Source organism: Suricata suricatta, chromosome X (genome assembly GCF_006229205.1).
Source record: "Suricata suricatta isolate VVHF042 chromosome X, meerkat_22Aug2017_6uvM2_HiC, whole genome shotgun sequence".
NCBI classification, from domain to species: Eukaryota; Metazoa; Chordata; class Mammalia; order Carnivora; family Herpestidae; genus Suricata; species Suricata suricatta.
Genome location: NC_043717.1, coordinates 49,304,267 through 49,315,890, shown reverse-complemented (window position 1 = coordinate 49,315,890; position 11,624 = coordinate 49,304,267). Strand labels below are relative to the sequence as shown.

The window sequence follows — 11,624 nt, the reverse complement described above, 5'->3', positions numbered from 1 at the left end:
GGAAGAAAAAGGTAATAATGACAAAGAAATAAGTATGAAACTAGTGAAGAAAGGAAAATTTTTGTTATATATTAAAAAAAACAAACTACCAAAACAAAACAAATCAAAACAAAACAAAAAAAAGAAAAAAAAAAGCAGGCAGCAGCTCCCCCTGGTGGATAGGCTTGGTTTGATGGGGTAAGTCTTGGAGTCTGCTCTCAGAGGCTCCACCCCTGCCTGAGGTGAAATGAGCAGCAGGAGGTGAAGTGTGCACCTTCACAGACTCAATTGCGGAGTTCCCATCCCCAGTCAGGATTGCGATTGCAATAGGGGAAAGGAAAAAAACAAAAAGCAAAAAACCGAGTCTCTCTTAGTTTCTGATAGCTTTGCTGGAGAAGCTGTGCGCTGCTGGAAATGAGCTGGGAGCTCCTACATTCTAAGCGCGCGCCCGGGTCTCCACCAGCCACTGACTCTTTGTTGAGGGTCCCGTCGGTGTGTGCCTTAATTTTTCCCTGTGGGGACCCGGAATTCCCGCAGTCCGTGCAGGGGGCGAGGTGTGCTGTGGAAATGCGGTCTGTGGTCCTGTTTCCAAAACCAAGTTCGAATTGCTCGCGCCTGGCGCAGTCGCTGGTCCAGCCGCTTCCCGCTGGAGAGCATGCCTCCCCAGTGCAGCCGCTTCTCACAGCCACAGACACCTCTGATTCCCCGCCGAAATGGCTTAGGGCTGGAGGCTATTCCTTCTCTTGAGCCCCGCTACCCAGCAGTTATCTATGGAGTGGGTTTCTGTCTCCAAGCGCAGCCAAGCGTTCTATACCTCTTCCCCAGAGACAGTTCTATGAGTGTTCTGACTCTGTCTCTTCCCTTTGTCTCCCGGGCACCGTGCACTTGTGCCACGTTGGGCTGGGGATCTTACCTCCCCTGCCCGTCCTGGGCTGGCCCGTCTTCAGATCTCCCCAGTTCGCCCCCACTCACTCAGATATCCTTGAGGTTCTATTCCTTCTGGAGTTCGTATTTTCTCCTTCCGCTCTCGCAGATGAACGTAATGTCCTTCTCAGTTCGAAAAACGGTGCGGAGGGAGTTTACAGAGCTCCCTTCCTCTCCACCATCTTGGCTCCACCCCTAAAAATTTTTAAATTTATTTTGAGAGGGGAGGGAGGGAGGATGGGAAGGAGGGAGGAGGGGCAGAGAGAGGGAGAGAGAATCCCAGGTAGGCTCCATACTGTCAGCATGGAGCCCAACATGAGACTTGATCTTATGAACTGTCAATCCATTACCTGAGCCAAAATCAAGAGTTGGATGCTTAACCAAGTGAGCCACCCAGGTGCCCCTAGTTCAAAATATGTAAAAATTTTTCTTGACACTTGTTTCTTGCCTTGTGTTTTATTTAGAGGTTTTCTTTTAATTTCCACATATTTTTGATCTTTCAGCTATAATTTTTTCTAGTTTAATTCCATTGCAGCTTGAGAGCATAGTTTGTATAATTTCCAATTTTTTAAGATTTGTTAGTGTATATTATATGGCTAAAATGTGGTCTATTATGGTGAATGTATTTTGTGAGTTTGAGAATAATGTGTATCATGCTCTTGTTGGATGAATTATTATGTAAATGTCAATTGATTGGTAGTGCTCTTCAGTTCAACTATGTTCTTACTGGTTATTTGTTTTTTGGATCTGTCACTTACTGAGAGTAGTGTTGAAGTCTCCAATAGTAATTAGTTGATTTGTCTATCTATACTTGCATTTCTTAAAATTTTTTTAATGTTTATGTGTTTTTGAGATAGAGCTCAAGCAGGGAAAGGGCAGAGAGAGAGGGACACACAGAATCAGAAGCAGGCTCTGGGCTCTGAGTTATCAGCCCAGGGCCCAATGCTGGGCTCATACTCGTGAACCATGAGATCATAACCTGAGCCGAAGTCAGATGCTCAACCAAATGAGCCACCCAGGTACCCTTGCTTGCAGTTCTATTAGTTATTGCCTCTCATATTTCCGTGCACTGTTGTCAGGTGCATATACATTAAGGATTGTTATGTCTTCTTGGAGAGTTGACCTCTTTATCATTATGTAGTACCCCTTTTCATCCCAAATAATTTTCCTTGCTTGGAAGTTATCTTTGTCTAAATTTAATATAGTTAATCCAGCTTTCTATTGATTAGTGTTAGCATGGCATAATTTTGTCCATACTTTTAATTTTAATCTATTGGTGTCTTTATATTTAAAGTGGGTTTCTTGTAAGCAATATGTATTTGGGTCTTTTTCAAAATTATTATATACTCTGACAGACTCTTTCAATTGCTGTATTTAGATCACTAATGTTCAGTGTGATTGTTCATATAGTTGGACTACTGTTTGTAATCATTGCCCTTGGTTTTTAGTTTTATTTTTTGTATTGTACTTTTTCTGCCTTCTGTATATTAACTTAGCATTTTATATGACTCTATTTTCTCTTCTGATTTATACTAAAACTTTAGTTTTATGGTTTCCATAGAATTTATAATATGTATTATATTTATTATTATAAATAAATATTTATTTTTTTATATTTTTTGAGAGAGAGAGAGAGAGAGAGAGAGAGAGAGAGAGAGGGAATGTGCACTCATGCAAGCAGGGGTGGGCAGAGAAAGAGGAAAGGAAAGAATGTTAATCAGGCTTCATGCTCAGTGTGGAACCTGCCTTGGAGCTTGATCTCACCACCGTGAGATCATGACCTGAGCCAAAATCAAGAGTCAAACACTTAACTGACTTTGCCATCAAGGCACCCCTACAATATATATTTATAAATATCTACTTTCAAATTGTTATATAAAGTAAGGAAAATCAAAGGTTTTATTTTAACATAATTTATTCCTTCTTTAATGCTTTTCCTTTCTTTTTGTAGGTCCAAGTTTCTGACCAATATTTTCCTTCTCTGAATAACTTCTAACATTTCTTCCAAAAGAGGTCTATTAGCAAAAAATACCCTCAATTTTTTGTTTTTCTGAGAAAGCCTCTTTATCCTTTACTCTTGAAGTATAATTTTGCATTGCACATAATTCTAGATTGATTTTTCCCCCCTAAGCATGATAAATACTTTACTCCACTGTTTTTCTGCCTGCATGGTTCCTAAAGAGAATTTGGGTATAATTCTTAATCTTCCCTCCTCCATAAGTAAGGTGTTCCCCCCCCCGGCCCCCGGCTTTGTTCTTTATACCCCTTTATTTTGATTTTATGCAGTTTGAATATGATATACTTAGGGGTAGGAATTTTTGATATTTACCATGCTTGGTGTTCATTGAGTCCCCTTGATATGTGGTTTCGTGTCTGATAATAATTTGGGGGAAATTCTTAAGCCATTATTGCATCTTCTGTTCCTTTCTGTCATTTTTTTGTGTGATAATTTCAGTATGCATATATCACACCATTTTTAATTGCCTTACAGTCTCTGGATATTCTGTTCCATCTTACAAATTATTTTTTTATCTTTGCATTTCAGTTTTTTAAGTTTCTGTTGACTTATCTTCAAGTTCACTAATCTTTCCTTGGCCTATTCCAGACATTTTTATTCTTGATTTCTAGCATTTTGTTTTGATTTTTTTCTGTAGTTTACATCTGTTTACATTATTCACCTGTTCTTGCATGTTCTTCACAGTTTTCTTTAGGGCCCTTAGCATACTAGTCATATTTTAATAAAATTCCTGGTCTAATAATTACAACATTTGTGTAATATCTAGGTGTAGTTATGAAGCTTGCCATGCCTCTTGAAATTGTGTTTTTTGACCTGTAGTATGTCTTATAATTTTTTTTTGTTTGTTTAGAGTTATACATTGATGTATTAGGTAAAAGGAGTCATGGTAAATATACCTTTAATGTGAGACTTTTTGTTCATCTGACTAAGGGTTTTGTTGTATTGCTGTTTGCTGTTACAGCAGGTGTCAGAAGCTTAAAATCTCCTTTGGTTTCTTAGTTTTGTCTCCCTTTTTGTATTTGAGTTTCCCTAGTGATATCTTCTTAAATAAGGTTTGTACTTATTGAAGTACCTTCAGTTATATTTTCCTGGTATTATACATTGGCCCTGTTGATGTAAATTTTGGGGAGAGGGGGAGATGAGAAACATTCAGTTGTCAATATGTTCAGAATTTAGTGTTATAGTGATCTGTGCCAATGGCCTGTGACTTTGCAAGTCTCAATTCTCTTACCTTAGGTTAGAGAGGAATGCTAGTGAGGTCTGGAGTTGATGTTTTTCTTCCCCCACATGGAAAGGTAGATGTCACTGGAGTTGAATACTTTCATTCCTTTATGTGAATGGCTAAAGATTGTTAGAATTGGGAATTTTCCTTTCTTTGGATTGGTTTGGCTTTGGTAAAACCCTAGTCAGTTAGGCTCTGAAAACGAATTTGCTTTGACTTTAGGTCTTGTTAAGAATATAGTTCTCTGGATATATTTGGACATGGTTATTTTTTCCCTCCTCCTGCTGAAAACACATGAGAGCTTTTCTCTGGTCTTCATTGTGAGAATCTGATAAGGCTGCTGGTGCTAAGACTCACAGAATTGTTGGGGGACTCCTTATAACTCCCCCCCCAAAAGTTGTCCATACTGATCCTCCTGAAAATTATCAATTATAATTTTGTTTTCTGACCCTGGTACTGGCTCCAGTTAGAGTTCATACTCCTGAGCTTCTGCTATTCCTAGGTGTGAATTTGTATTCGCCTATCTGTCTTTCCAAATTTGGAGCCCCAGTTTGTTGTCTGACCTCAAGTGTCTGATGAATCTAAGGGGAAATATTGATTTTCAGTTTGTTCACTTTTTTTTTTGGTTGTGAAAGTTGTAGTGATGTCTTCCATGCTCCTTACATACCTGACTAGAAACCAGGAAGTTCTTTCAAACATTTTATAGCTTGAACTACTCGTTTTAAGAAAATTGACATGATTTACCTCATGTCACACAAATAGTTTGTAACTTGCAAGCACTTATTATATGCTAGTCACTGTTACAAGTTCTTTAGAAAACCTGTGACGTTAATGTGATAATATGATGCTCATTTTATAGAAGAGGAAGCTGAAGAACAGAGAAGTTAAGTAAGTTGCCAAAGGCCAGAAAGGTATTACTTTTCAGAGTAGAGATTTGAACTTAGGCAATCAGGCTCTTCTTTTCTAGCTGATTCCTAGCAAGTGATGTGTATTACTACTGAATGTAGGATAGGTGTTGAATATGCCATTTTGTGGGCCTGACTGTATCATGTCCCAGGAAGATCATGTTTCAGAGGAATTTCCTTTTTAATCATCTCTAATATTTTCCTTTTGTGATCTCTTGTGCTTCCTCACAGAAATAGAAAGTACTCATTTCCCCTCCCAGCTCTATAAAAGCCATAGGTCCTAGGATAAGTATGAGATGCCTGGAGGCTTGCATTTATTGTAAATAAATCATCTACAATTACATATGTACCCCAGACCTTATCTGTAGAATAATGACATGAACACTAATTTTAAAGTTTATATAAATAATAAATAACAATATACTTGCATTTTCTTACTTAGTGGATATTATAAGTTGAAAGTATAATCACATAAGAGGGTCCAAAATTTGGATTTGGGTGCATCAAAAATTTTTTTTATACTTGAAGGGAGTAATCATTGCTAAAGAGAGAGAATGAGTATGAATGAAATAATAGAACAGAGATAAGTAGAAAATAAAACTTTTGGTTAAAAAGGGAAACCCTGGTCCCATTGGCTCTTCCAGAAGAGAAAATGTTTTCCAAACTGTCCACGGCTGCCATTTTGGGAGAATAGAAAAAGAAGACATATGTGAAGTGGTACCAGGAGTATTAACCCTAGGGGTTTTGGGCTTTTGTATCCTTGGATTAGAATCACATTTCCACTGTTTAATAGTTATATGATTTTGGACAAGTTGCTTAATCTCTCTGACTCTGCTTCCTTATCTGAAAATGTATTTCTTAATATACAAAGTAAATCACAAAGTATATAAGACAGCAAATAAGGTGGCTAGGAACTCAGGTTTTACTAGCAAGAAGTAGAATGGACTGGAATTCAAATCTTAGCTCTGTCACTTACCATTTTTTTGACCTCGAGGAAGGTACTTAATCTTTCTGAGCTTTATTTTCTTAACTGGAACTAATAGTGATTTCTATTATGATGTGGTTAGGAAGAGTAAATTAGAGAATGCTTGTAAGTCATTTAGCTTAGTGCTTAATACATTTTTGTGTATTTAGTCTTGATAATTATTATATTAACATACATGTTAATATAATAAAAGAGTTTGCTTTGGAGTTATAAAGCCTGTAATGGGTAGAGCTTGCCTAACATGTATTTGTAATTCAGTAAATATTTAAAGTTGAGAAGAGATGGTTATTTGTGGTTTCTTTGTAGATAAATGATTTATTTCTATACTTATATATCTCAGTTATGACCTCTTTTGACTCTGGGCTACATCTAGCATTGATTTTAGACTCCTTTTTGCTTTTAATTGTGGACTAAGATTTTTCTGGTGGAAAGCACCACTTGTCTTCACCAAACTCACCCCCTTGTTTAGACTCTAGAAGAGATATTTTTACCCTTCAACTGGTCTCCTTGCCAAGAAAGATGGCTGTTTGAGTAAGCCTCCTGAGAGCAGTAGTTCTTAACCTTCATTGTACATTGAAATCAGGAAGAGAATTTAAATAAAAGCCTGGGATCTGTAACTAGAAATTCTGATTTAATTGATCAGGGATGCAGCCTGGGCACTGGAAAATTTATTATTATTTTTCTAAATGTCTTTATTTTTGATAGAGAGAGAGAGAGAGAGAGCAAGCAAGTGAACAGTGGTGGGTCAGAGAGAGAGGGAGATGCAGAATCTGAAGACAGGCTCCAGGCTCTGAGCTAGCTGTCAGCACAGAGCCCAACACAGGGCTTGAACCCAAGAACTGTGAGATCTGAGCAGAAGCCAGACGCTTAACTGACTGAGCCACCCAGGCACCGCAAGGAAAATTTAAACTCCCAAGTCATTCTAATGTATATCCAGGGTTGAGAGCCATTGCCGTAAAGCATCCTTTGTCAGAACCTTCATTGACTCCATTATGTACTCAATAAATATGGACATCTGAGTCTGGTGTTCAAGCACCTCCATGAATAGGCCTGTCCTAGTCAGCTTTTCTGACTGTTATGTTTCCATTACTTTAAAATGTGAACCTGTTCTTGTTAACCTAAAAGATATATTACTCTTTGCAAGTGCACTTTCTTACATCTATTCTTTGGCCAATATATATATTTTTGCTGAGTATATCCTTCCATTTTTTCTAACTGCTGAAATTATACAGATCCTTAATGCCCCACTAAAAAGCCTCAAAGAAGCCTCTTGTGATTTACAATTCTTCTTTTCTCTGCTTGTACTTTTCCGAATGCATTTGCACTTACCATATATTGCCTTGTATTTGGACTAAGTTTAATAAAACTTTGCTGTAATAATATATAATAGAATAAAATGCAGTCTATGGTAGTTTATTTTATAAGGCTTAGAGAGTAAGGAATAATTCTTATTTTTATTATAATAATTCAATAAGAAGGGCACTATTATATTATAGGTACTATATTAAGTATTTTTTATAATATTAACAATTTTCAAAACAATTTTTTGAGGTAGATAAAATTATCTTCATTCTGTAGATAAGGAAACTGAGGCAAAGAGAAGTTAGAATTTGCTTTGAAGTTAAAAAGCCTGTAATGGGTTGAGCTGGTACCCAGGCAGGCTATTTCCAGAATCGGTGCTCTTAAGCATTACATTTTACTACCTTTCTAAAGAGAGCCTAAAGATGGTATAAGGGAAGTCCACTAAGTGACAGTTGAGCCTTTGGCAGAGTGGTGGAGTGGGATTTGTTCCCAGGTATTCCTGCATATTGTCATCTCTGAAACTACCCTGTGTACTTTGGTAGGCACTGACCACATGTGGCAATTGAGCAGTTGAAATGTGGCTAGTCTGAACTAAGATGTACTGTAAATGTAAAAGATATACTGGATTTCAAAGTCTTAATATGATAAAATAGAATATCTCGTTTTTACATATATAGGTACAGAATATCATGTTTTATATTGATTGCATGTTGAAATTATAACATTTTGTATAAATTGAGTGAAATAAAATTATTAAAATTCATTTCTTTTTACCTTTTTTTTCACATCAGACAGGTAATATGCCGATGTAACAAGGTTTAAGGGTGGCACATGTCACACAGTGGCGTGAACACCCAATCATCACGCTTATGAACTACAAAAGGATCTTTTTTTTACCTTGTTAATGTGATTACTAGAAAATTTAAAATTACATACATGGCTTGTATTTGTTGCATACATCATTTTTTATTGGACAACACTGATATAGAAAGTATTTTCATGGAAGAGTTCATTTTAATCCTTGTGACAAAATCATAAAGCAACAAAACAGATAATTTTATCCTCTTTTTAAATTCTTTAAAGGTGAGGAAACTGAGGCTTATACAGATTTATTAATTGACTAGGTTACACATTTGGAAGATGCTGGTGATGGAACTTAAATAAAGGTCATATTTCTAGTCCTGTGTACTAAATGCTGTTTGAATTTCATTTTATGTCATATTTTTTCATTATGCAACTCTTTTTTTTGTTTTGTTTTTTTAAAGTTTATTATTTTTTTTGAGAGAGAGAGCATGAGCAGGGGAGAGGCAGAGAAAGAGGGAGAGAAAGAGAATCCCAAGCAGGCTCTGCATCATCAGCATGGAGCTTGACAAGGGGCTCAAACCCACGAACTGTGAGATCATGACCTGAGCCAAAATCAAGAGTTGGTCTCTTAACTGACTGAGCTGCTCAGGTACACCTCATTATGCAACTCTTTAGTGTATTATAAGCTATATTTGTTTGGATCTTGTGGTTTTTGGATTTGGCAAGCCTCCACAACCGAGTTTGCCAGTTCCATAAAATAAATATCTTTCTTTACATATATACATCCTATTACTTCTGTTTCTCCAGAAAATCCTGACTAATACAGCAAGGTCTCACCTCCAAATATAGAGCTTTTAAGAATAGGCTCCACAGGGGCGCCTGGGTGGCTCACTTGGTTAAGTGTCCGTCTTCGGCTCAGGTCATGATCTCACGGTTCATGGGTTCGAGCCCCACGTCGGGCTCTGTGTGACAGCTAGCTCGGAGCCTGGAGCCTGTTTCGGATTCTGTGTCTCCTTCTCTCTCTGACCCTCCCCTGATCGCACTGTCTGTCTCTCTCTCTCTCTCAAAAATAAATAAAAAGCATTAAAAAATTTAAAGAATAGGCTCCACAATGTGACTAAACCTTGAAAATATGCTAAGTAAGAGGAAGGAAGGAAGTAAAGAAGGAAGAGAGGGAGGGAGGATGGGTGGGAGGAAGGAAATAAGTCACATTTATCAGTTAGAAACTCAGTATCAATTTTGCAGGGACACAAATATTAAATATATAGCAATCAGGAAGGGCCAATATTGAAAATAAAGTCCAAAGGCAGTCTGCTGGAAGATTCTCTTTTTCCAGGGGTGGGAGAAGTCAGCATTTTGGTCTATCCAGGCATTCAAATGATTAGATGCGGCCCATTCACATTATGGAGGGCAGACTGCTTTACCCAGAGTCTGTAGATTAAAATGTAAATTTTTTCCAAAAATACCCTCACAAAAACATCAAGCAAAATGATGAAATATTGTGGCCTGGCCAAGTTGACATATATAATTAACTATTACACTTGATCAGGCTATATTTAGTTGGTAAATAGGTAAATAAACTTAACATTGAGGGTTGTCTTCATTTGAAACATAGAATTTAAAATAAGCACCAGAAATTGCTATATTTTGAAACTCTTTCTGTAACCAATTCTCTGAGATAAAACATAACTTTTTGAAATGATCCAGAAAGAAGAGTACTGATCGTGTACAACAGTCTCAAAGCTCAACTAAGAAAGGACGTTTTTTTCTTCCATCTTCTTGAAAGGAAAATATTTCATCTTAAAAGCATCTGGGCCTTTCTTCTTGTCATGGATAGCCTATATCCAAATAAAATTGGAAAGGGAGAGATTAAGCCACATTTATCAGCCAGAAAGTCAAATTATCAAATGTCAGGACCATGTTCAGGTTTTATTGGTTTACTTTTAATAGCAGACATTAATCATCTCCATTGGACAGATGTCATGTTTTAGGTACTTCTCTATTTTATCACTGTCTTAGTCCTATCAGTTTCCATGTTGGTTTCATAAATTCATTTTCCTGCAGATTCTAGATTGCAGTTACCAGGTTTTTCTGCTGTAGCTAGAAAGATTTCCCGTTGTTTCTGTATTTCAAGAGGATGCTTCTCTAGTCAGAGTCATGTAAAATGTAAGATACTTCAGGATCTGTAAGTAAAGGAGTTCCATGGAGCTTGAACAAATGTAGGCTGAATAATATTCTGGCAAACCATTCTACTCAAGTTCTCCAGCCTCATGCTCCAGACTTACGACCATCCTCTTGGGGTCAACAGTTCTGTGTGGAGAAAGAGTCTGGTCGTTCATGACAGTCCCCCCAAATGTACCTAGGGTATGTGTGTCCATGTCATTTGGAGGAGCGTTTGGCCTATAAGTATGGAATATTAGGGATAAGGACAGCTATAAGGTCACACAGACAGTAAAAACTATGTGGCCAGTGTTCTTTTTATCTCATCATGGCTTTTCAGATACTGACCAAAGTACCTTGTCCAGAGGCATTATTAATGACTCAAATAATTGTAATGCTGTTTTGTCAGAGGAGGTACTGAATTTGTATAAATAATTGTAAATTCAAAAATTATATGTGTGAGAGGGGCCTGGGTGGCTCAGTCAGTTGAGTGTCCAACTTTGGTTCAGGTCATGATCTCACAGCTTGTGAGTTCAAGCCCCTCGTTGGGCTCTGTGCTGACAGCTCAGAGCCTGGAGCCTATTTCAGAGTCTGTCTCCCTGTCTTTCTCTGCCTTTCTCCCCCTCACTCTGCCTCTCTTTCAAACATAAATAAAAGCATTGAAAGTTTTTAAAAATGGAGGTTTGCCTTTAAAAAAGTATATTAGTATATTTCTGAATAAAAGTCTCATTCTTTGAAATAATGTACTTTTCATAACTTTTTAGAGTTGAGCATCCATTTTGCTGAATCTTTATTACTATGAATTGGAATGTTGAATTAATAGCATTGAAAGATCTGGCTGCTGATTTTGCTTCCCTGGTCACTTTTTACAGGATTATATATCAGCCAGAAAAAAATACTTGCTACGTTCTTTGTTGTATAGCTCAGTTGAGTGTATGTTAAAACAATTATGAACATCGTGTTGAAGAAGTTATACAGTGAAAACTATTAGGGTAAAATGGAATCCTAAAACCATTTCATCTAAGGAGGAATGATAAGGAATGCTCACTTCTGGCATTATTTCAAGATGTCATGCTTTAATGTTCTAACAAGAGTATAATTTGTTTTTAAGTAGGAAACAAAAAAATAACAACATAAATTTACCTTTTACATTTTATTTTTTGTTCCATAATATTTTGTCAAATGGTTTTCCATACAACACCCAGTGCTCTTCCCCTTAAGTGCCCTCCACCTTCACCACCACCTCTTTTCCCCCCTCCCCCTTCCCCTTCAACCCTCAGTTCATTCTCAGCATTCAATAGTCTCTCAAGTTTTGCGTCCCTCTCT

At 37.2% G+C, this 11,624-nt stretch overlaps 1 protein-coding gene and 1 non-coding gene across 2 annotated transcripts in view; one reads left to right on the top strand and one right to left on the bottom strand.

Annotated features, from left to right (window-relative positions):
- OPHN1 (oligophrenin 1) overlaps positions 1 to 11,624 on the top strand; it is a 511,411-nt gene that overhangs the window by 98,812 nt on the left and 400,975 nt on the right. The window lies entirely within an intron of this gene.
- LOC115284522 lies at positions 8,120 to 8,220 on the bottom strand. Its single transcript, XR_003905268.1, has one exon. It is a non-coding gene; the product is annotated as a small nucleolar RNA U13 (small nucleolar RNA).